The sequence below is a fragment of the Triturus cristatus genome, chromosome 12 (assembly GCF_964204655.1).
Source record: "Triturus cristatus chromosome 12, aTriCri1.1, whole genome shotgun sequence".
Taxonomy (NCBI): domain Eukaryota; kingdom Metazoa; phylum Chordata; class Amphibia; order Caudata; family Salamandridae; genus Triturus; species Triturus cristatus.
In genome coordinates, this window is record NC_140595.1 from 660,498,204 (window position 1) to 660,524,106 (window position 25,903).

The window sequence follows — 25,903 nt, forward strand, 5'->3', positions numbered from 1 at the left end:
GGCCAGCATTTCTTGTAGTATAATTACACTCTCTTTCAAGACAGAGCCAGGATCCGCTAGATGGGATCATCTGACTGTTCCATTTTAACAAATATGTCAAATAAAGTGAAGTATTTTGTGCGTAATAGAAATTAGATCTTTCATGGAGTTTCCAGAGGATTGCCTTTCACTCACTCCTGGCTTATTAACCAGTTTGGATAAATAGATTGATAAGAAAGCAGCTCTTACTCCTAAAGTTTAGGCCGTCTCAAATGAATGACTGTTAACATATGTCTGCCCCACAGAGACAGATCATTTCTAATAAGTGGGTTCTCTATATGTCACTGATTGCAGACATACTAACTAGAGCTATCGGTATAGTCTTGAATGCGAAAACTCTTATTTTCTCATATGAAAATGTAGTTTTTCATACTTCCAAAAAAAGTGCCTTAAGCATGGTCTTTAATGTGTGCGCGCACGTGGACATTCATATGCAACTACGTTTCCATACAGAGTCTCAAAATCATAGATATATTCATACCTCAGTAAGAATACATGTTGCAATTTACATCCTGCATGCAGACTGGCCTTGTAGCTCAGTGGCAGAGCACTGGTCTTGTAAACCAGGGGTCATGAGTTCAAGCCTCTTCAGGGCCTTTTTACATGAGTCTTTCTGTATGTTGTTTTCAAGTCATTCTTCCCTGGAGTCACACCTTGCTTTAGGATTGCTTATTGCCAAGCTTCCCTTTCCTGCTTTCATATTATCAAGAAAATATCATGAAGATCATTGAATTATAAATTATTGCCTCACCCCTTCCGATCGCCTGACAAACGCCTGACAAACGCCATTCTCACCCTGCCGGGCAAGCCCTGCCGGGCAAAGCCAAATAAGCCATGCATATTTACAGTTCCTTTGAAAGGCAGAGCGAGGACTAGGACCTCTGTTCCGACTGAATCTGCATCCACAGAAAGGATGTTATAAGGCCCTACAAATTTCACCAAGGAGATGTGAAAGTCTTCCCCCATAAAATACTTTTTTTCCCAGATACCCCGGCTCTTAGGCAAATGAGGTTACTCCTCAAAACCCCACCCCCACTCACCATAAATATCCTTCTCTCCTGCTGTCCATTCAAATGATACAAGGTATCTTGTACATAGAGAGAAAGGGAGAATAGGCAGACTTGCTTCAAAGATTTGGTGACCTTGGATGGGTGGGTTGAATGAAGAAGTGAACCTGGTTTCTGGGAAAGGAGTATCGAGATGAAGATGAGGAAAAGTGAACATGGACCACATTCATAGGTTAGAGAAATACATTTAATAGGTTGAATGGTTTTGAAAAGTGAACTTCGAGCAGTAATTGTTGTTTTTTAAACTGCAAAGAAATTAAAAATGAATGTGGGATTGGAGGCACACTCTGAGCAGAAAAGCACCATAAGCTGCTATGGTGCAACTCAAGATGGTGAATAGAACCTTTAACATGATGATGCTCTTCTTTTGCTAGTTTTTTCGAGTCACCTTTTATTGTAAGTAGCTGATACAGCATTTTTTGCAGCTCTTCAGTTTATGGTTATCATGTGAGAACACTGTTTTCATCATATTTATTATTCTACAAATGTATTTTTAAATGCACTGATGTGGTGTTTGCATGAAATGCAAGATGGCACATCATGGAATGTTTAAACTGAGCATCGCGGAGGATATGTGATATTTGGCACCCAGAGGAGTAGGACACGTAGATCCTATAAGAAGTAAAGACTCTCTAGCAAGGGCCGTCCATACTCTGAGTTTAAACTTTACTTTTTGTGAAATGGTTTATGAAAAACAACACGGCTGCTCCAGGTGAGGCTCGAACTCACAACCTCGGCATGGCTCAGTGCAAGTACTGCTGTATAAGTACCGCGCGCTAACCGATTGCGCCACTGGAGCTCTCTCTTTTCACATCTCCCCAGGTGAGCCATCTACAGCTGACCAAGTAGATGACAGACACTGCTCCATCATTCACTGTGCAAGATCGACTCACATGCTTGCATGTTATCATGACTATTAAAAATACAGTCCAAACGGAATAGATTCTATAATTGTCCTATAACATATGCTCTGTCTATTCAAAACCCCATAGAATTATATCTTGACAGTTCTGACAAAGTCTAGGGGAATCTTATGAATATTTGTAATTAGCACATAGTAAGAATTTCCCAAAAATGAAATGTAGGTCCCTGATTGGGGGAAGACGTGGAATGTGAGATCTTGCCTCAGCTGTTTTTTTCTTTTTTAGGTACAGTATATTGACACTTCAGTACCTTTTGTGAAGCAAGGTTTCAGATGGGGCTGTAGGGCAGACGAGGTGGCTGAGTGGTTAAGGCGATGGACTGCTAATCCATTGTGCTCTGCACGCGTGGGTTCGAATCCCACCTTCGTCGGAAAGCCATCAGAGTCTCTTTTGATGGCCAGCATTTCTTGTAGTATAATTACACTCTCTTTCAAGACAGAGCCAGGATCCGCTAGATGGGATCATCTGACTGTTCCATTTTAACAAATATGTCAAATAAAGTGAAGTATTTTGTGCGTAATAGAAATTAGATCTTTCATGGAGTTTCCAGAGGATTGCCTTTCACTCACTCCTGGCTTATTAACCAGTTTGGATAAATAGATTGATAAGAAAGCAGCTCTTACTCCTAAAGTTTAGGCCGTCTCAAATGAATGACTGTTAACATATGTCTGCCCCACAGAGACAGATCATTTCTAATAAGTGGGTTCTCTATATGTCACTGATTGCAGACATACTAACTAGAGCTATCGGTATGGTCTTGAATGCGAAAACTCTTATTTTCTCATATGAAAATGTAGTTTTTCATACTTCCAAAAAAAGTGCCTTAAGCATGGTCTTCAATGTGTGCGTGCACGTGGACATTCATATGCAACTACGTTTCCATACAGAGTCTCAAAATCATAGATATATTCATACCTCAGTAAGAATACATGTTGCAATTTACATCCTGCGTGCAGACTGGCCTTGTAGCTCAGTGGCAGAGCACTGGTCTTGTAAACCAGGGGTCATGAGTTCAAGCCTCATCAGGGCCTTTTTACATGAGTCTTTCTGTATGTTGTTTTCAAGTCATTCTTCCCTGGAGTCACACCTTGCTTTAGGATTGCTTATTGCCAAGCTTCCCTTTCCTGCTTTCATATTATCAAGAAAATATCATGAAGATCATTGAATTATAAATTATTGCCTCACCCCTTCCGATCGCCTGACAAACGCCTGACAAACGCCATTCTCACCCTGCCGGGCAAGCCCTGCCGGGCAAAGCCAAATAAGCCATGCATATTTACAGTTCCTTTGAAAGGCAGAGCGAGGACTAGGACCTCTGTTCCGACTGAATCTGCATCCACAGAAAGGATGTTATAAGGCCCTACAAATTTCACCAAGGAGATGTGAAAGTCTTCTCCCATAAAATACTTTTTTTCCCAGATACCCCGGCTCTTAGGCAAATGAGGTTACTCCTCAAAACCCCACCCCCACTCACCATAAATATCCTTCTCTCCTGCTGTCCATTCAAATGATACAAGGTATCTTGTACATAGAGAGAAAGGGAGAATAGGCAGACTTGCTTCAAAGATTTGGTGACCTTGGATGGGTGGGTTGAATGAAGAAGTGAACCTGGTTTCTGGGAAAGGAGTATCGAGATGAAGATGAGGAAAAGTGAACATGGACCACATTCATAGGTTAGAGAAATACATTTAATAGGTTGAATGGTTTTGAAAAGTGAACTTCGAGCAGTAATTGTTGTTTTTTAAACTGCAAAGAAATTAAAAATGAATGTGGGATTGGAGGCACACTCTGAGCAGAAAAGCACCATAAGCTGCTATGGTGCAACTCAAGATGGTGAATAGAACCTTTAATATGATGATGCTCTTCTTTTGCTAGTTTTTTCGAGTCACCTTTTATTGTAAGTAGCTGATACAGCATTTTTTGCAGCTCTTCAGTTTATGGTTATCATGTGAGAACACTGTTTTCATCATATTTATTATTCTACAAATGTATTTTTAAATGCACTGATGTGGTGTTTGCATGAAATGCAAGATGGCACATCATGGAATGTTTAAACTGAGCATCGCGGAGGATATGTGATATTTGGCACCCAGAGGAGTAGGACACGTAGATCCTATAAGAAGTAAAGACTCTCTAGCAAGGGCCGTCCATACTCTGAGTTTAAACTTTACTTTTTGTGAAATGGTTTATGAAAAACAACACGGCTGCTCCAGGTGAGGCTCGAACTCACAACCTCGGCATGGCTCAGTGCAAGTACTGCTGTATAAGTACCGCGCGCTAACCGATTGCGCCACTGGAGCTCTCTCTTTTCACATCTCCCCAGGTGAGCCATCTACAGCTGACCAAGTAGATGACAGACACTGCTCCATCATTCACTGTGCAAGATCGACTCACATGCTAGCATGTTATCATGACTATTAAAAATACAGTCCAAACGGAATAGATTCTATAATTGTCCTATAACATATGCTCTGTCTATTCAAAACCCCATAGAATTATATCTTGACAGTTCTGACAAAGTCTAGGGGAATCTTATGAATATTTGTAATTAGCACATAGTAAGAATTTCCCAAAAATGAAATGTAGGTCCCTGATTGGGGGAAGACGTGGAATGTGAGATCTTGCCTCAGCTGTTTTTTTCTTTTTTAGGTACAGTATATTGACACTTCAGTACCTTTTGTGAAGCAAGGTTTCAGATGGGGCTGTAGGGCAGACGAGGTGGCCGAGTGGTTAAGGCGATGGACTGCTAATCCATTGTGCTCTGCACGCGTGGGTTCGAATCCCACCTTCGTCGGAAAGCCATCAGAGTCTCTTTTGATGGCCAGCATTTCTTGTAGTATAATTACACTCTCTTTCAAGACAGAGCCAGGATCCGCTAGATGGGATCATCTGACTGTTCCATTTTAACAAATATGTCAAATAAAGTGAAGTATTTTGTGCGTAATAGAAATTAGATCTTTCATGGAGTTTCCAGAGGATTGCCTTTCACTCACTCCTGGCTTATTAACCAGTTTGGATAAATAGATTGATAAGAAAGCAGCTCTTACTCCTAAAGTTTAGGCCGTCTCAAATGAATGACTGTTAACATATGTCTGCCCCACAGAGACAGATCATTTCTAATAAGTGGGTTCTCTATATGTCACTGATTGCAGACATACTAACTAGAGCTATCGGTATGGTCTTGAATGCGAAAACTCTTATTTTCTCATATGAAAATGTAGTTTTTCATACTTCCAAAAAAAGTGCCTTAAGCATGGTCTTCAATGTGTGCGCGCACGTGGACATTCATATGCAACTACGTTTCCATACAGAGTCTCAAAATCATAGATATATTCATACCTCAGTAAGAATACATGTTGCAATTTACATCCTGCGTGCAGACTGGCCTTGTAGCTCAGTGGCAGAGCACTGGTCTTGTAAACCAGGGGTCATGAGTTCAAGCCTCATCAGGGCCTTTTTACATGAGTCTTTCTGTATGTTGTTTTCAAGTCATTCTTCCCTGGAGTCACACCTTGCTTTAGGATTGCTTATTGCCAAGCTTCCCTTTCCTGCTTTCCTATTATCAAGAAAATATCATGAAGATCATTGAATTATAAATTATTGCCTCACCCCTTCCGATCGCCTGACAAACGCCTGACAAACGCCATTCTCACCCTGCCGGGCAAAGCCAAATAAGCCATGCATATTTACAGTTCCTTTGAAAGGCAGAGCGAGGACTAGGACCTCTGTTCCGACTGAATCTGCATCCACAGAAAGGATGTTATAAGGCCCTACAAATTTCACCAAGGAGATGTGAAAGTCTTCCCCCATAAAATACTTTTTTTCCCAGATACCCCGGCTCTTAGGCAAATGAGGTTACTCCTCAAAACCCCACCCCCACTCACCATAAATATCCTTCTCTCCTGCTGTCCATTCAAATGATACAAGGTATCTTGTACATAGAGAGAAAGGGAGAATAGGCAGACTTGCTTCAAAGATTTGGTGACCTTGGATGGGTGGGTTGAATGAAGAAGTGAACCTGGTTTCTGGGAAAGGAGTATCGAGATGAAGATGAGGAAAAGTGAACATGGACCACATTCATAGGTTAGAGAAATACATTTAATAGGTTGAATGGTTTTGAAAAGTGAACTTCGAGCAGTAATTGTTGTTTTTTAAACTGCAAAGAAATTAAAAATGAATGTGGGATTGGAGGCACACTCTGAGCAGAAAAGCACCATAAGCTGCTATGGTGCAACTCAAGATGGTGAATAGAACCTTTAATATGATGATGCTCTTCTTTTGCTAGTTTTTTCGAGTCACCTTTTATTGTAAGTAGCTGATACAGCATTTTTTGCAGCTCTTCAGTTTATGGTTATCATGTGAGAACACTGTTTTCATCATATTTATTATTCTACAAATGTATTTTTAAATGCACTGATGTGGTGTTTGCATGAAATGCAAGATGGCACATCATGGAATGTTTAAACTGAGCATCGCGGAGGATATGTGATATTTGGCACCCAGAGGAGTAGGACACGTAGATCCTATAAGAAGTAAAGACTCTCTAGCAAGGGCCGTCCATACTCTGAGTTTAAACTTTACTTTTTGTGAAATGGTTTATGAAAAACAACACGGCTGCTCCAGGTGAGGCTCGAACTCACAACCTCGGCATGGCTCAGTGCAAGTACTGCTGTATAAGTACCGCGCGCTAACCGATTGCGCCACTGGAGCTCTCTCTTTTCACATCTCCCCAGGTGAGCCATCTACAGCTGACCAAGTAGATGACAGACACTGCTCCATCATTCACTGTGCAAGATCGACTCACATGCTTGCATGTTATCATGACTATTAAAAATACAGTCCAAACGGAATAGATTCTATAATTGTCCTATAACATATGCTCTGTCTATTCAAAACCCCATAGAATTATATCTTGACAGTTCTGACAAAGTCTAGGGGAATCTTATGAATATTTGTAATTAGCACATAGTAAGAATTTCCCAAAAATGAAATGTAGGTCCCTGATTGGGGGAAGACGTGGAATGTGAGATCTTGCCTCAGCTGTTTTTTTCTTTTTTAGGTACAGTATATTGACACTTCAGTACCTTTTGTGAAGCAAGGTTTCAGATGTGGCGGTAGGGCAGACGAGGTGGCCGAGTGGTTAAGGCGATGGACTGCTAATCCATTGTGCTCTGCACGCGTGGGTTCGAATCCCACCTTCGTCGGAAAGCCATCAGAGTCTCTTTTGATGGCCAGCATTTCTTGTAGTATAATTACACTCTCTTTCAAGACAGAGCCAGGATCCGCTAGATGGGATCATCTGACTGTTCCATTTTAACAAATATGTCAAATAAAGTGAAGTATTTTGTGCGTAATAGAAATTAGATCTTTCATGGAGTTTCCAGAGGATTGCCTTTCACTCACTCCTGGCTTATTAACCAGTTTGGATAAATAGATTGATAAGAAAGCAGCTCTTACTCCTAAAGTTTAGGCCGTCTCAAATGAATGACTGTTAACATATGTCTGCCCCACAGAGACAGATCATTTCTAATAAGTGGGTTCTCTATATGTCACTGATTGCAGACATACTAACTAGAGCTATCGGTATGGTCTTGAATGCGAAAACTCTTATTTTCTCATATGAAAATGTAGTTTTTCATACTTCCAAAAAAAGTGCCTTAAGCATGGTCTTCAATGTGTGCGCGCACGTGGACATTCATATGCAACTACGTTTCCATACAGAGTCTCAAAATCATAGATATATTCATACCTCAGTAAGAATACATGTTGCAATTTACATCCTGCGTGCAGACTGGCCTTGTAGCTCAGTGGCAGAGCACTGGTCTTGTAAACCAGGGGTCATGAGTTCAAGCCTCATCAGGGCCTTTTTACATGAGTCTTTCTGTATGTTGTTTTCAAGTCATTCTTCCCTGGAGTCACACCTTGCTTTAGGATTGCTTATTGCCAAGCTTCCCTTTCCTGCTTTCATATTATCAAGAAAATATCATGAAGATCATTGAATTATAAATTATTGCCTCAGCCCTTCCGATCGCCTGACGAACGCCTGACAAACGCCATTCTCACCCTGCCGGGCAAAGCCAAATAAGCCATGCATATTTACAGTTCCTTTGAAAGGCAGAGCGAGGACTAGGACCTCTGTTCCGACTGAATCTGCATCCACAGAAAGGATGTTATAAGGCCCTACAAATTTCACCAAGGAAATGGGAAAGTCTTCCCCCATAAAATACTTTTTTTCCCAGATACCCCGGCTCTTAGGCAAATGAGGTTACTCCTCAAAACCCCACCCCCACTCACCATAAATATCCTTCTCTCCTGCTGTCCATTCAAATGATACAAGGTATCTTGTACATAGAGAGAAAGGGAGAATAGGCAGACTTGCTTCAAAGATTTGGTGACCTTGGATGGGTGGGTTGAATGAAGAAGTGAACCTGGTTTCTGGGAAAGGAGTATCGAGATGAAGATGAGGAAAAGTGAACATGGACCACATTCATAGGTTAGAGAAATACATTTAATAGGTTGAATGGTTTTGAAAAGTGAACTTCGAGCAGTAATTGTTGTTTTTTAAACTGCAAAGAAATTAAAAATGAATGTGGGATTGGAGGCACACTCTGAGCAGAAAAGCACCATAAGCTGCTATGGTGCAACTCAAGATGGTGAATAGAACCTTTAATATGATGATGCTCTTCTTTTGCTAGTTTTTTCGAGTCACCTTTTATTGTAAGTAGCTGATACAGCATTTTTTGCAGCTCTTCAGTTTATGGTTATCATGTGAGAACACTGTTTTCATCATATTTATTATTCTACAAATGTATTTTTAAATGCACTGATGTGGTGTTTGCATGAAATGCAAGATGGCACATCATGGAATGTTTAAACTGAGCATCGCGGAGGATATGTGATATTTGGCACCCAGAGGAGTAGGACACGTAGATCCTATAAGAAGTAAAGACTCTCTAGCAAGGGCCGTCCATACTCTGAGTTTAAACTTTACTTTTTGTGAAATGGTTTATGAAAAACAACACGGCTGCTCCAGGTGAGGCTCGAACTCACAACCTCGGCATGGCTCAGTGCAAGTACTGCTGTATAAGTACCGCGCGCTAACCGATTGCGCCACTGGAGCTCTCTCTTTTCACATCTCCCCAGGTGAGCCATCTACAGCTGACCAAGTAGATGACAGACACTGCTCCATCATTCACTGTGCAAGATCGACTCACATGCTTGCATGTTATCATGACTATTAAAAATACAGTCCAAACGGAATAGATTCTATAATTGTCCTATAACATATGCTCTGTCTATTCAAAACCCCATAGAATTATATCTTGACAGTTCTGACAAAGTCTAGGGGAATCTTATGAATATTTGTAATTAGCACATAGTAAGAATTTCCCAAAAATGAAATGTAGGTCCCTGATTGGGGGAAGACGTGGAATGTGAGATCTTGACTCAGCTGTTTTTTTCTTTTTTAGGTACAGTATATTGACACTTCAGTACCTTTTGTGAAGCAAGGTTTCAGATGGGGGTGTAGGGCAGACGAGGTGGCCGAGTGGTTAAGGCGATGGACTGCTAATCCATTGTGCTCTGCACGCGTGGGTTCGAATCCCACCTTCGTCGGAAAGCCATCAGAGTCTCTTTTGATGGCCAGCATTTCTTGTAGTATAATTACACTCTCTTTCAAGACAGAGCCAGGATCCGCTAGATGGGATCATCTGACTGTTCCATTTTAACAAATATGTCAAATAAAGTGAAGTATTTTGTGCGTAATAGAAATTAGATCTTTCATGGAGTTTCCAGAGGATTGCCTTTCACTCACTCCTGGCTTATTAACCAGTTTGGATAAATAGATTGATAAGAAAGCAGCTCTTACTCCTAAAGTTTAGGCCGTCTCAAATGAATGACTGTTAACATATGTCTGCCCCACAGAGACAGATCATTTCTAATAAGTGGGTTCTCTATATGTCACTGATTGCAGACATACTAACTAGAGCTATCGGTATGGTCTTGAATGCGAAAACTCTTATTTTCTCATATGAAAATGTAGTTTTTCATACTTCCAAAAAAAGTGCCTTAAGCATGGTCTTCAATGTGTGCGCGCACGTGGACATTCATATGCAACTACGTTTCCATACAGTCTCAAAATCATAGATATATTCATACCTCAGTAAGAATACATGTTGCAATTTACATCCTGCTTGCAGACTGGCCTTGTAGCTCAGTGGCAGAGCACTGGTCTTGTAAACCAGGGGTCATGAGTTCAAGCCTCATCAGGGCCTTTTTACATGAGTCTTTCTGTATGTTGTTTTCAAGTCATTCTTCCCTGGAGTCACACCTTGCTTTAGGATTGCTTATTGCCAAGCTTCCCTTTCCTGCTTTCATATTATCAAGAAAATATCATGAAGATCATTGAATTATAAATTATTGCCTCAGCCCTTCCGATCGCCTGACGAACGCCTGACAAACGCCATTCTCACCCTGCCGGGCAAAGCCAAATAAGCCATGCATATTTACAGTTCCTTTGAAAGGCAGAGCGAGGACTAGGACCTCTGTTCCGACTGAATCTGCATCCACAGAAAGGATGTTATAAGGCCCCACAAATTTCACCAAGGAGATGTGAAAGTCTTCCCCCATAAAATACTTTTTTTCCCAGATACCCCGGCTCTTAGGCAAATGAGGTTACTCCTCAAAACCCCACCCCCACTCACCATAAATATCCTTCTCTCCTGCTGTCCATTCAAATGATACAAGGTATCTTGTACATAGAGAGAAAGGGAGAATAGGCAGACTTGCTTCAAAGATTTGGTGACCTTGGATGGGTGGGTTGAATGAAGAAGTGAACCTGGTTTCTGGGAAAGGAGTATCGAGATGAAGATGAGGAAAAGTGAACATGGACCACATTCATAGGTTAGAGAAATACATTTAATAGGTTGAATGGTTTTGAAAAGTGAACTTCGAGCAGTAATTGTTGTTTTTTAAACTGCAAAGAAATTAAAAATGAATGTGGGATTGGAGGCACACTCTGAGCAGAAAAGCACCATAAGCTGCTATGGTGCAACTCAAGATGGTGAATAGAACCTTTAATATGATGATGCTCTTCTTTTGCTAGTTTTTTCGAGTCACCTTTTATTGTAAGTAGCTGATACAGCATTTTTTGCAGCTCTTCAGTTTATGGTTATCATGTGAGAACACTGTTTTCATCATATTTATTATTCTACAAATGTATTTTTAAATGCACTGATGTGGTGTTTGCATGAAATGCAAGATGGCACATCATGGAATGTTTAAACTGAGCATCGCGGAGGATATGTGATATTTGGCACCCAGAGGAGTAGGACACGTAGATCCTATAAGAAGTAAAGACTCTCTAGCAAGGGCCGTCCATACTCTGAGTTTAAACTTTACTTTTTGTGAAATGGTTTATGAAAAACAACACGGCTGCTCCAGGTGAGGCTCGAACTCACAACCTCGGCATGGCTCAGTGCAAGTACTGCTGTATAAGTACCGCGCGCTAACCGATTGCGCCACTGGAGCTCTCTCTTTTCACATCTCCCCAGGTGAGCCATCTACAGCTGACCAAGTAGATGACAGACACTGCTCCATCATTCACTGTGCAAGATCGACTCACATGCTAGCATGTTATCATGACTATTAAAAATACAGTCCAAACGGAATAGATTCTATAATTGTCCTATAACATATGCTCTGTCTATTCAAAACCCCATAGAATTATATCTTGACAGTTCTGACAAAGTCTAGGGGAATCTTATGAATATTTGTAATTAGCAAATAGTAAGAATTTCCCAAAAATGAAATGTAGGTCCCTGATTGGGGGAAGACGTGGAATGTGAGATCTTGCCTCAGCTGTTTTTTTCTTTTTTAGGTACAGTATATTGACACTTCAGTACCTTTTGTGAAGCAAGGTTTCAGATGGGGCTGTAGGGCAGACGAGGTGGCCGAGTGGTTAAGGCGATGGACTGCTAATCCATTGTGCTCTGCACGCGTGGGTTCGAATCCCACCTTCGTCGGAAAGCCATCAGAGTCTCTTTTGATGGCCAGCATTTCTTGTAGTATAATTACACTCTCTTTCAAGACAGAGCCAGGATCCGCTAGATGGGATCATCTGACTGTTCCATTTTAACAAATATGTCAAATAAAGTGAAGTATTTTGTGCGTAATAGAAATTAGATCTTTCATGGAGTTTCCAGAGGATTGCCTTTCACTCACTCCTGGCTTATTAACCAGTTTGGATAAATAGATTGATAAGAAAGCAGCTCTTACTCCTAAAGTTTAGGCCGTCTCAAATGAATGACTGTTAACATATGTCTGCCCCACAGAGACAGATCATTTCTAATAAGTGGGTTCTCTATATGTCACTGATTGCAGACATACTAACTAGAGCTATCGGTATGGTCTTGAATGCGAAAACTCTTATTTTCTCATATGAAAATGTAGTTTTTCATACTTCCCAAAAAAGTGCCTTAAGCATGGTCTTCAATGTGTGCGCGCACGTGGACATTCATATGCAACTACGTTTCCATACAGAGTCTCAAAATCATAGATATATTCATACCTCAGTAAGAATACATGTTGCAATTTACATCCTGCGTGCAGACTGGCCTTGTAGCTCAGTGGCAGAGCACTGGTCTTGTAAACCAGGGGTCATGAGTTCAAGCCTCATCAGGGCCTTTTTACATGAGTCTTTCTGTATGTTGTTTTCAAGTCATTCTTCCCTGGAGTCACACCTTGCTTTAGGATTGCTTATTGCCAAGCTTCCCTTTCCTGCTTTCATATTATCAAGAAAATATCATGAAGATCATTGAATTATAAATTATTGCCTCAGCCCTTCCGATCGCCTGACGAACGCCTGACAAACGCCATTCTCACCCTGCCGGGCAAAGCCAAATAAGCCATGCATATTTACAGTTCCTTTGAAAGGCAGAGCGAGGACTAGGACCTCTGTTCCGACTGAATCTGCATCCACAGAAAGGATGTTATAAGGCCCTACAAATTTCACCAAGGAGATGTGAAAGTCTTCCCCCATAAAATACATTTTTTCCCAGATACCCCGGCTCTTAGGCAAATGAGGTTACTCCTCAAAACCCCACCCCCACTCACCATAAATATCCTTCTCTCCTGCTGTCCATTCAAATGATACAAGGTATCTTGTACATAGAGAGAAAGGGAGAATAGGCAGACTTGCTTCAAAGATTTGGTGACCTTGGATGGGTGGGTTGAATGAAGAAGTGAACCTGGTTTCTGGGAAAGGAGTATCGAGATGAAGATGAGGAAAAGTGAACATGGACCACATTCATAGGTTAGAGAAATACATTTAATAGGTTGAATGGTTTTGAAAAGTGAACTTCGAGCAGTAATTGTTGTTTTTTTAAACTGCAAAGAAATTAAAAATGAATGTGGGATTGGAGGCACACTCTGAGCAGAAAAGCACCATAAGCTGCTATGGTGCAACTCAAGATGGTGAATAGAACCTTTAATATGATGATGCTCTTCTTTTGCTAGTTTTTTCGAGTCACCTTTTATTGTAAGTAGCTGATACAGCATTTTTTGCAGCTCTTCAGTTTATGGTTATCATGTGAGAACACTGTTTTCATCATATTTATTATTCTACAAATGTATTTTTAAATGCACTGATGTGGTGTTTGCATGAAATGCAAGATGGCACATCATGGAATGTTTAAACTGAGCATCGCGGAGGATATGTGATATTTGGCACCCAGAGGAGTAGGACACGTAGATCCTATAAGAAGTAAAGACTCTCTAGCAAGGGCCGTCCATACTCTGAGTTTAAACTTTACTTTTTGTGAAATGGTTTATGAAAAACAACACGGCTGCTCCAGGTGAGGCTCGAACTCACAACCTCGGCATGGCTCAGTGCAAGTACTGCTGTATAAGTACCGCGCGCTAACCGATTGCGCCACTGGAGCTCTCTCTTTTCACATCTCCCCAGGTGAGCCATCTACAGCTGACCAAGTAGATGACAGACACTGCTCCATCATTCACTGTGCAAGATCGACTCACATGCTTGCATGTTATCATGACTATTAAAAATACAGTCCAAACGGAATAGATTCTATAATTGTCCTATAACATATGCTCTGTCTATTCAAAACCCCATAGAATTATATCTTGACAGTTCTGACAAAGTCTAGGGGAATCTTATGAATATTTGTAATTAGCACATAGTAAGAATTTCCCAAAAATGAAATGTAGGTCCCTGATTGGGGGAAGACGTGGAATGTGAGATCTTGCCTCAGCTGTTTTTTTCTTTTTTAGGTACAGTATATTGACACTTCAGTACCTTTTGTGAAGCAAGGTTTCAGATGGGGGTGTAGGGCAGACGAGGTGGCCGAGTGGTTAAGGCGATGGACTGCTAATCCATTGTGCTCTGCACGCGTGGGTTCGAATCCCACCTTCGTCGGAAAGCCATCAGAGTCTCTTTTGATGGCCAGCATTTCTTGTAGTATAATTACACTCTCTTTCAAGACAGAGCCAGGATCCGCTAGATGGGATCATCTGACTGTTCCATTTTAACAAATATGTCAAATAAAGTGAAGTATTTTGTGCGTAATAGAAATTAGATCTTTCATGGAGTTTCCAGAGGATTGCCTTTCACTCACTCCTGGCTTATTAACCAGTTTGGATAAATAGATTGATAAGAAAGCAGCTCTTACTCCTAAAGTTTAGGCCGTCTCAAATGAATGACTGTTAACATATGTCTGCCCCACAGAGACAGATCATTTCTAATAAGTGGGTTCTCTATATGTCACTGATTGCAGACATACTAACTAGAGCTATCGGTATGGTCTTGAATGCGAAAACTCTTATTTTCTCATATGAAAATGTAGTTTTTCATACTTCCAAAAAAAGTGCCTTAAGCATGGTCTTCAATGTGTGCGCGCACGTGGACATTCATATGCAACTACGTTTCCATACAGAGTCTCAAAATCATAGATATATTCATACCTCAGTAAGAATACATGTTGCAATTTACATCCTGCGTGCAGACTGGCCTTGTAGCTCAGTGGCAGAGCACTGGTCTTGTAAACCAGGGGTCATGAGTTCAAGCCTCATCAGGGCCTTTTTACATGAGTCTTTCTGTATGTTGTTTTCAAGTCATTCTTCCCTGGAGTCACACCTTGCTTTAGGATTGCTTATTGCCAAGCTTCCCTTTCCTGCTTTCATATTATCAAGAAAATATCATGAAGATCATTGAATTATAAATTATTGCCTCAGCCCTTCCGATCGCCTGACGAACGCCTGACAAACGCCATTCTCACCCTGCCGGGCAAAGCCAAATAAGCCATGCATATTTACAGTTCCTTTGAAAGGCAGAGCGAGGACTAGGACCTCTGTTCCGACTGAATCTGCATCCACAGAAAGGATGTTATAAGGCCCCACAAATTTCACCAAGGAGATGTGAAAGTCTTCCCCCATAAAATACTTTTTTTCCCAGATACCCCGGCTCTTAGGCAAATGAGGTTACTCCTCAAAACCCCACCCCCACTCACCATAAATATCCTTCTCTCCTGCTGTCCATTCAAATGATACAAGGTATCTTGTACATAGAGAGAAAGGGAGAATAGGCAGACTTGCTTCAAAGATTTGGTGACCTTGGATGGGTGGGTTGAATGAAGAAGTGAACCTGGTTTCTGGGAAAGGAGTATCGAGATGAAGATGAGGAAAAGTGAACATGGACCACATTCATAGGTTAGAGAAATACATTTAATAGGTTGAATGGTTTTGAAAAGTGAACTTCGAGCAGTAATTGTTGTTTTTTAAACTGCAAAGAAATTAAAAATGAATGTGGGATTGGAGGCACACTCTGAGCAGAAAAGCACCATAAGCTGCTATGGTGCAACTCAAGATGGTGAATAGAACCTTTAATATGATGATGCTCTTCTTTTGCTAGTTTTTTCGAGTCACCTTTTATTGTAAGTAGCTGATACAGCATTTTTTGCAGCTCTTCAGTTTATGGTTATCATGTGAGAACACTGTTTTCATCATATTTATTATTCTACAAATGTATTTTTAAATGCACTGATGTGGTGTTTGCATGAAATGCAAGATGGCACATCATGGAATGTTTAAACTGAGCATCGCGGAGGATATGTGATATTTGGCACCCAGAGGAGTAGGACACGTAGATCCTATAAGAAGTAAAGACTCTCTAGCAAGGGCCGTCCATACTCTGAGTTTAAACTTTACTTTTTGTGAAATGGTTTATGAAAAACAACACGGCTGCTCCAGGTGAGGCTCGAACTCACAACCTCGGCATGGCTCAGTGCAAGTACTGCTGTATAAGTACCGCGCGCTAACCGATTGCGCCACTGGAGCTCTCTCTTTTCACATCTCCCCAGGTGAGCCATCTACAGCTGACCAAGTAGATGACAGACACTGCTCCATCATTCACTGTGCAAGATCGACTCACATGCTTGCATGTTATCATGACTATTAAAAATACAGTCCAAACGGAATAGATTCTATAATTGTCCTATAACATATGCTCTGTCTATTCAAAACCCCATAGAATTATATCTTGACAGTTCTGACAAAGTCTAGGGGAATCTTATGAATATTTGTAATTAGCACATAGTAAGAATTTCCCAAAAATGAAATGTAGGTCCCTGATTGGGGGAAGACGTGGAATGTGAGATCTTGCCTCAGCTGTTTTTTTCTTTTTTAGGTACAGTATATTGACACTTCAGTACCTTTTGTGAAGCAAGGTTTCAGATGGGGCTGTAGGGCAGACGAGGTGGCCGAGTGGTTAAGGCGATGGACTGCTAATCCATTGTGCTCTGCACGCGTGGGTTCGAATCCCACCTTCGTCGGAAAGCCATCAGAGTCTCTTTTGATGGCCAGCATTTCTTGTAGTATAATTACACTCTCTTTCAAGACAGAGCCAGGATCCGCTAGATGGGATCATCTGACTGTTCCATTTTAACAAATATGTCAAATAAAGTGAAGTATTTTGTGCGTAATAGAAATTAGATCTTTCATGGAGTTTCCAGAGGATTGCCTTTCACTCACTCCTGGCTTATTAACCAGTTTGGATAAATAGATTGATAAGAAAGCAGCTCTTACTCCTAAAGTTTAGGCCGTCTCAAATGAATGACTGTTAACATATGTCTGCCCCACAGAGACAGATCACTTCTAATAAGTGGGTTCTCTATATGTCACTGATTGCAGACATACTAACTAGAGCTATCGGTATGGTCTTGAATGCGAAAACTCTTATTTTCTCATATGAAAATGTAGTTTTTCATACTTCCAAAAAAAGTGCCTTAAGCATGGTCTTCAATGTGTGCGCGCACGTGGACATTCATATGCAACTACGTTTCCATACAGAGTCTCAAAATCATAGATATATTCATACCTCAGTAAGAATACATGTTGCAATTTACATCCTGCGTGCAGACTGGCCTTGTAGCTCAGTGGCAGAGCACTGGTCTTGTAAACCAGGGGTCATGAGTTCAAGCCTCATCAGGGCCTTTTTACATGAGTCTTTCTGTATGTTGTTTTCAAGTCATTCTTCCCTGGAGTCACACCTTGCTTTAGGATTGCTTATTGCCAAGCTTCCCTTTCCTGCTTTCATATTATCAAGAAAATATCATGAAGATCATTGAATTATAAATTATTGCCTCACCCCTTCCGATCGCCTGACGAACGCCTGACAAACGCCATTCTCACCCTGCCGGGCAAAGCCAAATAAGCCATGCATATTTACAGTTCCTTTGAAAGGCAGAGCGAGGACTAGGACCTCTGTTCCGACTGAATCTGCATCCACAGAAAGGATGTTATAAGGCCCTACAAATTTCACCAAGGAGATGTGAAAGTCTTCCCCCATAAAATACTTTTTTCCCAGATACCCCGGCTCTTAGGCAAATGAGGTTACTCCTCAAAACCCCACCCCCACTCACCATAAATATCCTTCTCTCCTGCTGTCCATTCAAATGATACAAGGTATCTTGTACATAGAGAGAAAGGGAGAATAGGCAGACTTGCTTCAAAGATTTGGTGACCTTGGATGGGTGGGTTGAATGAAGAAGTGAACCTGGTTTCTGGGAAAGGAGTATCGAGATGAAGATGAGGAAAAGTGAACATGGACCACATTCATAGGTTAGAGAAATACATTTAATAGGTTGAATGGTTTTGAAAAGTGAACTTCGAGCAGTAATTGTTGTTTTTTAAACTGCAAAGAAATTAAAAATGAATGTGGGATTGGAGGCACACTCTGAGCAGAAAAGCACCATAAGCTGCTATGGTGCAACTCAAGATGGTGAATAGAACCTTTAATATGATGATGCTCTTCTTTTGCTAGTTTTTTCGAGTCACCTTTTATTGTAAGTAGCTGATACAGCATTTTTTGCAGCTCTTCAGTTTATGGTTATCATGTGAGAACACTGTTTTCATCATATTTATTATTCTACAAATGTATTTTTAAATGCACTGATGTGGTGTTTGCATGAAATGCAAGATGGCACATCATGGAATGTTTAAACTGAGCATCGCGGAGGATATGTGATATTTGGCACCCAGAGGAGTAGGACACGTAGATCCTATAAGAAGTAAAGACTCTCTAGCAAGGGCCGTCCATACTCTGAGTTTAAACTTTACTTTTTGTGAAATGGTTTATGAAAAACAACACGGCTGCTCCAGGTGAGGCTCGAACTCACAACCTCGGCATGGCTCAGTGCAAGTACTGCTGTATAAGTACCGCGCGCTAACCGATTGCGCCACTGGAGCTCTCTCTTTTCACATCTCCCCAGGTGAGCCATCTACAGCTGACCAAGTAGATGACAGACACTGCTCCATCATTCACTGTGCAAGATCGACTCACATGCTTGCATGTTATCATGACTATTAAAAATACAGTCCAAACGGAATAGATTCTATAATTGTCCTATAACATATGCTCTGTCTATTCAAAACCCCATAGAATTATATCTTGACAGTTCTGACAAAGTCTAGGGGAATCTTATGAATATTTGTAATTAGCACATAGTAAGAATTTCCCAAAAATGAAATGTAGGTCCCTGATTGGGGGAAGACGTGGAATGTGAGATCTTGCCTCAGCTGTTTTTTTTCTTTTTTAGGTACAGTATATTGACACTTCAGTACCTTTTGTGAAGCAAGGTTTCAGATGGGGCTGTAGGGCAGACGAGGTGGCCGAGTGGTTAAGGCGATGGACTGCTAATCCATTGTGCTCTGCACGCGTGGGTTCGAATCCCACCTTCGTCGGAAAGCCATCAGAGTCTCTTTTGATGGCCAGCATTTCTTGTAGTATAATTACACTCTCTTTCAAGACAGAGCCAGGATCCGCTAGATGGGATCATCTGACTGTTCCATTTTAACAAATATGTCAAATAAAGTGAAGTATTTTGTGCGTAATAGAAATTAGATCTTTCATGGAGTTTCCAGAGGATTGCCTTTCACTCACTCCTGGCTTATTAACCAGTTTGGATAAATAGATTGATAAGAAAGCAGCTCTTACTCCTAAAGTTTAGGCCGTCTCAAATGAATGACTGTTAACATATGTCTGCCCCACAGAGACAGATCATTTCTAATAAGTGGGTTCTCTATATGTCACTGATTGCAGACATACTAACTAGAGCTATCGGTATGGTCTTGAATGCGAAAACTCTTATTTTCTCATATGAAAATGTAGTTTTTCATACTTCCAAAAAAAGTGCCTTAAGCATGGTCTTCAATGTGTGCGCGCACGTGGACATTCATATGCAACTACGTTTCCATACAGAGTCTCAAAATCATAGATATATTCATACCTCAGTAAGAATACATGTTGCAATTTACATCCTGCGTGCAGACTGGCCTTGTAGCTCAGTGGCAGAGCACTGGTCTTGTAAATCAGGGGTCATGAGTTCAAGCCTCATCAGGGCCTTTTTACATGAGTCTTTCTGTATGTTGTTTTCAAGTCATTCTTCCCTGGAGTCACACCTTGCTTTAGGATTGCTTATTGCCAAGCTTCCCTTTCCTGCTTTCATATTATCAAGAAAATATCATGAAGATCATTGAATTATAAATTATTGCCTCAGCCCTTCCGATCGCCTGACGAACGCCTGACAAACGCCATTCTCACCCTGCCGGGCAAAGCCAAATAAGCCATGCATATTTACAGTTCCTTTGAAAGGCAGAGCGAGGACTTGGACCTCTGTTCCGACTGAATCTGCATCCACAGAAAGGATGTTATAAGGCCCTACAAATTTCACCAAGGAGATGTGAAAGTCTTCCCCCATAAAATACTTTTTTTCCCAGATACCCCGGCTCTTAGGCAAATGAGGTTACTCCTCAAAACCCCACCCCCACTCACCATAAATATCCTTCTCTCCTGCTGTCCATTCAAATGATACAAGGTATCTTGTACATAGAGAGAAAGGGAGAATAGGCAGACTTGCTTCAAAGATTTGGTGACCTTGGATGGGTGGGTTGAATGAAGAAGTGAACCTGGTTTCTGGGAAAGGAGTATCGAGATGAAGATGAGGAAAAGTGAACATGGACCACATTCATAGGTTAGAGAAATACATTTAATAGGTTGAATGGTTTTGAAAAGTGAACTTCGAGCAGTAATTGTTGTTTTTTAAACTGCAAAGAAATTAAAAATGAATGTGGGATTGGAGGCACACTCTGAGCAGAAAAGCACCATAAGCTGCTATGGTGCAACTCAAGATGGTGAATAGAACCTTTAATATGATGATGCTCTTCTTTTGCTAGTTTTTTCGAGTCACCTTTTATTGTAAGTAGCTGATACAGCATTTTTTGCAGCTCTTCAGTTTATGGTTATCATGTGAGAACACTGTTTTCATCATATTTATTATTCTACAAATGTATTTTTAAATGCACTGATGTGGTGTTTGCATGAAATGCAAGATGGCACATCATGGAATGTTTAAACTGAGCATCGCGGAGGATATGTGATATTTGGCACCCAGAGGAGTAGGACACGTAGATCCTATAAGAAGTAAAGACTCTCTAGCAAGGGCCGTCCATACTCTGAGTTTAAACTTTACTTTTTGTGAAATGGTTTATGAAAAACAACACGGCTGCTCCAGGTGAGGCTCGAACTCACAACCTCGGCATGGCTCAGTGCAAGTACTGCTGTATAAGTACCGTGCGCTAACCGATTGCGCCACTGGAGCTCTCTCTTTTCACATCTCCCCAGGTGAGCCATCTACAGCTGACCAAGTAGATGACAGACACTGCTCCATCATTCACTGTGCAAGATCGACTCACATGCTTGCATGTTATCATGACTATTAAAAATACAGTCCAAACGGAATAGATTCTATAATTGTCCTATAACATATGCTCTGTCTATTCAAAACCCCATAGAATTATATCTTGACAGTTCTGACAAAGTCTAGGGGAATCTTATGAATATTTGTAATTAGCACATAGTAAGAATTTCCCAAAAATGAAATGTAGGTCCCTGATTGGGGGAAGACGTGGAATGTGAGATCTTGCCTCAGCTGTTTTTTTCTTTTTTAGGTACAGTATATTGACACTTCAGTACCTTTTGTGAAGCAAGGTTTCAGATGGGGCTGTAGGGCAGACGAGGTGGCCGAGTGGTTAAGGCGATGGACTGCTAATCCATTGTGCTCTGCACGCGTGGGTTCGAATCCCACCTTCGTCGGAAAGCCATCAGAGTCTCTTTTGATGGCCAGCATTTCTTGTAGTATAATTACACTCTCTTTCAAGACAGAGCCAGGAACCCGCTAGATGGGATCATCTGACTGTTCCATTTTAACAAATATGTCAAATAAAGTGAAGTATTTTGTGCGTAATAGAAATTAGATCTTTCATGGAGTTTCCAGAGGATTGCCTTTCACTCACTCCTGGCTTATTAACCAGTTTGGATAAATAGATTGATAAGAAAGCAGCTCTTACTCCTAAAGTTTAGGCCGTCTCAAATGAATGACTGTTAACATATGTCTGCCCCACAGAGACAGATCATTTCTAATAAGTGGGTTCTCTATATGTCACTGATTGCAGACATACTAACTAGAGCTATCGGTACGGTCTTGAATGCGAAAACTCTTATTTTCTCATATGAAAATGTAGTTTTTCATACTTCCAAAAAAAGTGCCTTAAGCATGGTCTTCAATGTGTGCGCGCACGTGGACATTCATATGCAACTACGTTTCCATACAGAGTCTCAAAATCATAGATATATTCATACCTCAGTAAGAATACATGTTGCAATTTACATCCAGCGTGCAGACTGGCCTTGTAGCTCAGTGGCAGAGCACTGGTCTTGTAAACCAGGGGTCATGAGTTCAAGCCTCATCAGGGCCTTTTTACATGAGTCTTTCTGTATGTTGTTTTCAAGTCATTCTTCCCTGGAGTCACACCTTGCTTTAGGATTGCTTATTGCCAAGCTTCCCTTTCATGCTTTCATATTATCAAGAAAATATCATGAAGATCATTGAATTATAAATTATTGCCTCAGCCCTTCCGATCGCCTGACGAACGCCTGACAAACGCCATTCTCACCCTGCCGGGCAAGCCCTGCCGGGCAAAGCCAAATAAGCCATGCATATTTACAGTTCCTTTGAAAGGCAGAGCGAGGACTAGGACCTCTGTTCCAACTGAATCTGCATCCACAGAAAGGATGTTATAAGGCCCTACAAATTTCACCAAGGAGATGTGAAAGTCTTCCCCCATAAAATACTTTTTTTCCCAGATACCCCGGCTCTTAGGCAAACGAGGTTACTCCTCAAAACCCCACCCCCACTCACCATAAATATCCTTCTCTCCTGCTGTCCATTCAAATGATACAAGGTATCTTGTACATAGAGAGAAAGGGAGAATAGGCAGACTTGCTTCAAAGATTTGGTGACCTTGGATGGGTGGGTTGAATGAAGAAGTGAACCTGGTTTCTGGGAAAGGAGTATCGAGATGAAGATGAGGAAAAGTGAACATGGACCACATTCATAGGTTAGAGAAATACATTTAATAGGTTGAATGGTTTTGAAAAGTGAACTTCGAGCAGTAATTGTTGTTTTTTAAACTGCAAAGAAATTAAAAATGAATGTGGGATTGGAGGCACACTCTGAGCAGAAAAGCACCATAAGCTGCTATGGTGCAACTCAAGATGGTGAATAGAACCTTTAATATGATGATGCTCTTCTTTTGCTAGTTTTTTCGAGTCACCTTTTATTGTAAGTAGCTGATACAGCATTTTTTGCAGCTCTTCAGTTTATGGTTATCATGTGAGAACACTGTTTTCATCATATTTATTATTCTACAAATGTATTTTTAAATGCACTGATGTGGTGTTTGCATGAAATGCAAGATGGCACATCATGGAATGTTTAAACTGAGCATCGCGGAGGATATGTGATATTTGGCACCCAGAGGAGTAGGACACGTAGATCCTATAAGAAGTAAAGACTCTCTAGCAAGGGCCGTCCATACTCTGAGTTTAAACTTTACTTTTTGTGAAATGGTTTATGAAAAACAACACGGCTGCTCCAGGTGAGGCTCGAACTCACAACCTCGGCATGGCTCAGTGCAAGTACTGCTGTATAAGTACCGCGCGCTAACCGATTGCGCCACTGGAGCTCTCTCTTTTCACATCTCCCCAGGTGAGCCATCTACAGCTGACCAAGTAGATGACAGACACTGCTCCATCATTCACTGTGCAAGATCGACTCACATGCTTGCATGTTATCATGACTATTAAAAATACAGTCCAAACGGAATAGATTCTATAATTGTCCTATAACATATGCTCTGTCTATTCAAAACCCCATAGAATTATATCTTGACAGTTCTGACAAAGTCTAGGGGAATCTTATGAATATTTGTAATTAGCACATAGTAAGAATTTCCCAAAAATGAAATGTAGGTCCCTGATTGGGGGAAGACGTGGAATGTGAGATCTTGCCTCAGCTGTTTTTTTCTTTTTTAGGTACAGTATATTGACACTTCAGTACCTTTTGTGAAGCAAGGTTTCAGATGTGGCTGTAGGGCAGACGAGGTGGCCGAGTGGTTAAGGCGATGGACTGCTAATCCATTGTGCTCTGCACGCGTGGGTTCGAATCCCACCTTCGTCGGAAAGCCATCAGAGTCTCTTTTGATGGCCAGCATTTCTTGTAGTATAATTACACTCTCTTTCAAGACAGAGCCAGGATCCGCTAGATGGGATCATCTGACTGTTCCATTTTAACAAATATGTCAAATAAAGTGAAGTATTTTGTGCGTAATAGAAATTAGATCTTTCATGGAGTTTCCAGAGGATTGCCTTTCACTCACTCCTGGCTTATTAACCAGTTTGGATAAATAGATTGATAAGAAAGCAGCTCTTACTCCTAAAGTTTAGGCCGTCTCAAATGAATGACTGTTAACATATGTCTGCCCCACAGAGACAGATCATTTCTAATAAGTGGGTTCTCTATATGTCACTGATTGCAGACATACTAACTAGAGCTATCGGTATGGTCTTGAATGCGAAAACTCTTATTTTCTCATATGAAAATGTAGTTTTTCATACTTCCAAAAAAAGTGCCTTAAGCATGGTCTTCAATGTGTGCGCGCACGTGGACATTCATATGCAACTACGTTTCCATACAGAGTCTCAAAATCATAGATATATTCATACCTCAGTAAGAATACATGTTGCAATTTACATCCTGCGTGCAGACTGGCCTTGTAGCTCAGTGGCAGAGCACTGGTCTTGTAAACCAGGGGTCATGAGTTCAAGCCTCATCAGGGCTTTTTTACATGAGTCTTTCTGTATGTTGTTTTCAAGTCATTCTTCCCTGGAGTCACACCTTGCTTTAGGATTGATTATTGCCAAGCTTCCCTTTCCTGCTTTCATATTATCAAGAAAATATCATGAAGATCATTGAATTATAAATTATTGCCTCACCCCTTCCGAACGCCTGACAAACGCCATTCTCACCCTGCCGGGCAAGCCCTGCCGGGCAAAGCCAAATAAGCCAAGCATATTTACAGTTCCTTTGAAAGGCAGAGCGAGGACTAGGACCTCTGTTCCGACTGAATCTGCATCCACAGAAAGGATGTTATAAGGCCCTACAAATTTCACCAAGGAGATGTGAAAGTCTTCCCCCATAAAATACTTTTTTTCCCAGATACCCCGGCTCTTAGGCAAATGAGGTTACTCCTCAAAACCCCACCCCCACTCACCATAAATATCCTTCTCTCCTGCTGTCCATTCAAATGATACAAGGTATCTTGTACATAGAGAGAAAGGGAGAATAGGCAGACTTGCTTCAAAGATTTGGTGACCTTGGATGGGTGGGTTGAATGAAGAAGTGAACCTGGTTTCTGGGAAAGGAGTATCGAGATGAAGATGAGGAAAAGTGAACATGGACCACATTCATAGGTTAGAGAAATACATTTAATAGGTTGAATGGTTTTGAAAAGTGAACTTCGAGCAGTAATTGTTGTTTTTTAAACTGCAAAGAAATTAAAAATGAATGTGGGATTGGAGGCACACTCTGAGCAGAAAAGCACCATAAGCTGCTATGGTGCAACTCAAGATGGTAAATAGAACCTTTAATATGATGATGCTCTTCTTTTGCTAGTTTTTTCGAGTCACCTTTTATTGTAAGTAGCTGATACAGCATTTTTTGCAGCTCTTCAGTTTATGGTTATCATGTGAGAACACTGTTTTCATCATATTTATTATTCTACAAATGTATTTTTAAATGCACTGATGTGGTGTTTGCATGAAATGCAAGATGGCACATCATGAAATGTTTAAACTGAGCATCGCGGAGGATATGTGATATTTGGCACCCAGAGGAGTAGGACACGTAGATCCTATAAGAAGTAAAGACTCTCTAGCAAGGGCCGTCCATACTCTGAGTTTAAACT

General features: G+C 41.0%; 27 non-coding genes across 27 annotated transcripts; 17 read left to right on the forward strand and 10 right to left on the reverse strand.

The window, feature by feature from the left end:
* Positions 1-1,810: 1,810 nt before the first annotated feature.
* On the reverse strand, positions 1,811-1,905 carry TRNAI-UAU (transfer RNA isoleucine (anticodon UAU)). Its single transcript has 2 exons — positions 1,868-1,905; positions 1,811-1,846 (listed from the first exon to the last, which is right to left on the reverse strand). It is a non-coding gene; the product is annotated as a tRNA-Ile (tRNA).
* Positions 1,906-2,988: 1,083 nt separating this feature from the next.
* On the forward strand, positions 2,989-3,060 carry TRNAT-UGU (transfer RNA threonine (anticodon UGU)). Its single transcript has one exon. It is a non-coding gene; the product is annotated as a tRNA-Thr (tRNA).
* Positions 3,061-4,234: 1,174 nt separating this feature from the next.
* On the reverse strand, positions 4,235-4,329 carry TRNAI-UAU (transfer RNA isoleucine (anticodon UAU)). Its single transcript has 2 exons — positions 4,292-4,329; positions 4,235-4,270 (listed from the first exon to the last, which is right to left on the reverse strand). It is a non-coding gene; the product is annotated as a tRNA-Ile (tRNA).
* A 412-nt stretch (positions 4,330-4,741) lies between these two features.
* TRNAS-GCU (transfer RNA serine (anticodon GCU)) lies at positions 4,742-4,823 on the forward strand. Its single transcript has one exon. It is a non-coding gene; the product is annotated as a tRNA-Ser (tRNA).
* A 589-nt stretch (positions 4,824-5,412) lies between these two features.
* On the forward strand, positions 5,413-5,484 carry TRNAT-UGU (transfer RNA threonine (anticodon UGU)). The gene has a single exon. It is a non-coding gene; the product is annotated as a tRNA-Thr (tRNA).
* Positions 5,485-6,644: 1,160 nt separating this feature from the next.
* On the reverse strand, positions 6,645-6,739 carry TRNAI-UAU (transfer RNA isoleucine (anticodon UAU)). The gene is made up of 2 exons: positions 6,702-6,739; positions 6,645-6,680 (listed from the first exon to the last, which is right to left on the reverse strand). It is a non-coding gene; the product is annotated as a tRNA-Ile (tRNA).
* A 412-nt stretch (positions 6,740-7,151) lies between these two features.
* On the forward strand, positions 7,152-7,233 carry TRNAS-GCU (transfer RNA serine (anticodon GCU)). The gene has a single exon. It is a non-coding gene; the product is annotated as a tRNA-Ser (tRNA).
* Positions 7,234-7,822: 589 nt separating this feature from the next.
* Positions 7,823-7,894, forward strand: TRNAT-UGU (transfer RNA threonine (anticodon UGU)). Its single transcript has one exon. It is a non-coding gene; the product is annotated as a tRNA-Thr (tRNA).
* A 1,160-nt stretch (positions 7,895-9,054) lies between these two features.
* Positions 9,055-9,149, reverse strand: TRNAI-UAU (transfer RNA isoleucine (anticodon UAU)). Its single transcript has 2 exons — positions 9,112-9,149; positions 9,055-9,090 (listed from the first exon to the last, which is right to left on the reverse strand). It is a non-coding gene; the product is annotated as a tRNA-Ile (tRNA).
* A 412-nt stretch (positions 9,150-9,561) lies between these two features.
* On the forward strand, positions 9,562-9,643 carry TRNAS-GCU (transfer RNA serine (anticodon GCU)). The gene has a single exon. It is a non-coding gene; the product is annotated as a tRNA-Ser (tRNA).
* Positions 9,644-10,230: 587 nt separating this feature from the next.
* TRNAT-UGU (transfer RNA threonine (anticodon UGU)) lies at positions 10,231-10,302 on the forward strand. Its single transcript has one exon. It is a non-coding gene; the product is annotated as a tRNA-Thr (tRNA).
* A 1,160-nt stretch (positions 10,303-11,462) lies between these two features.
* On the reverse strand, positions 11,463-11,557 carry TRNAI-UAU (transfer RNA isoleucine (anticodon UAU)). The gene is made up of 2 exons: positions 11,520-11,557; positions 11,463-11,498 (listed from the first exon to the last, which is right to left on the reverse strand). It is a non-coding gene; the product is annotated as a tRNA-Ile (tRNA).
* A 412-nt stretch (positions 11,558-11,969) lies between these two features.
* Positions 11,970-12,051, forward strand: TRNAS-GCU (transfer RNA serine (anticodon GCU)). Its single transcript has one exon. It is a non-coding gene; the product is annotated as a tRNA-Ser (tRNA).
* A 589-nt stretch (positions 12,052-12,640) lies between these two features.
* Positions 12,641-12,712, forward strand: TRNAT-UGU (transfer RNA threonine (anticodon UGU)). Its single transcript has one exon. It is a non-coding gene; the product is annotated as a tRNA-Thr (tRNA).
* A 1,161-nt stretch (positions 12,713-13,873) lies between these two features.
* Positions 13,874-13,968, reverse strand: TRNAI-UAU (transfer RNA isoleucine (anticodon UAU)). Its single transcript has 2 exons — positions 13,931-13,968; positions 13,874-13,909 (listed from the first exon to the last, which is right to left on the reverse strand). It is a non-coding gene; the product is annotated as a tRNA-Ile (tRNA).
* Positions 13,969-14,380: 412 nt separating this feature from the next.
* Positions 14,381-14,462, forward strand: TRNAS-GCU (transfer RNA serine (anticodon GCU)). Its single transcript has one exon. It is a non-coding gene; the product is annotated as a tRNA-Ser (tRNA).
* A 589-nt stretch (positions 14,463-15,051) lies between these two features.
* TRNAT-UGU (transfer RNA threonine (anticodon UGU)) lies at positions 15,052-15,123 on the forward strand. Its single transcript has one exon. It is a non-coding gene; the product is annotated as a tRNA-Thr (tRNA).
* A 1,160-nt stretch (positions 15,124-16,283) lies between these two features.
* On the reverse strand, positions 16,284-16,378 carry TRNAI-UAU (transfer RNA isoleucine (anticodon UAU)). The gene is made up of 2 exons: positions 16,341-16,378; positions 16,284-16,319 (listed from the first exon to the last, which is right to left on the reverse strand). It is a non-coding gene; the product is annotated as a tRNA-Ile (tRNA).
* Positions 16,379-16,790: 412 nt separating this feature from the next.
* Positions 16,791-16,872, forward strand: TRNAS-GCU (transfer RNA serine (anticodon GCU)). The gene has a single exon. It is a non-coding gene; the product is annotated as a tRNA-Ser (tRNA).
* A 589-nt stretch (positions 16,873-17,461) lies between these two features.
* Positions 17,462-17,533, forward strand: TRNAT-UGU (transfer RNA threonine (anticodon UGU)). The gene has a single exon. It is a non-coding gene; the product is annotated as a tRNA-Thr (tRNA).
* A 1,159-nt stretch (positions 17,534-18,692) lies between these two features.
* Positions 18,693-18,787, reverse strand: TRNAI-UAU (transfer RNA isoleucine (anticodon UAU)). The gene is made up of 2 exons: positions 18,750-18,787; positions 18,693-18,728 (listed from the first exon to the last, which is right to left on the reverse strand). It is a non-coding gene; the product is annotated as a tRNA-Ile (tRNA).
* A 413-nt stretch (positions 18,788-19,200) lies between these two features.
* On the forward strand, positions 19,201-19,282 carry TRNAS-GCU (transfer RNA serine (anticodon GCU)). Its single transcript has one exon. It is a non-coding gene; the product is annotated as a tRNA-Ser (tRNA).
* A 1,821-nt stretch (positions 19,283-21,103) lies between these two features.
* Positions 21,104-21,198, reverse strand: TRNAI-UAU (transfer RNA isoleucine (anticodon UAU)). Its single transcript has 2 exons — positions 21,161-21,198; positions 21,104-21,139 (listed from the first exon to the last, which is right to left on the reverse strand). It is a non-coding gene; the product is annotated as a tRNA-Ile (tRNA).
* Positions 21,199-21,610: 412 nt separating this feature from the next.
* On the forward strand, positions 21,611-21,692 carry TRNAS-GCU (transfer RNA serine (anticodon GCU)). Its single transcript has one exon. It is a non-coding gene; the product is annotated as a tRNA-Ser (tRNA).
* A 590-nt stretch (positions 21,693-22,282) lies between these two features.
* On the forward strand, positions 22,283-22,354 carry TRNAT-UGU (transfer RNA threonine (anticodon UGU)). Its single transcript has one exon. It is a non-coding gene; the product is annotated as a tRNA-Thr (tRNA).
* A 1,174-nt stretch (positions 22,355-23,528) lies between these two features.
* TRNAI-UAU (transfer RNA isoleucine (anticodon UAU)) lies at positions 23,529-23,623 on the reverse strand. Its single transcript has 2 exons — positions 23,586-23,623; positions 23,529-23,564 (listed from the first exon to the last, which is right to left on the reverse strand). It is a non-coding gene; the product is annotated as a tRNA-Ile (tRNA).
* Positions 23,624-24,035: 412 nt separating this feature from the next.
* TRNAS-GCU (transfer RNA serine (anticodon GCU)) lies at positions 24,036-24,117 on the forward strand. The gene has a single exon. It is a non-coding gene; the product is annotated as a tRNA-Ser (tRNA).
* Positions 24,118-25,903: the final 1,786 nt, after the last annotated feature.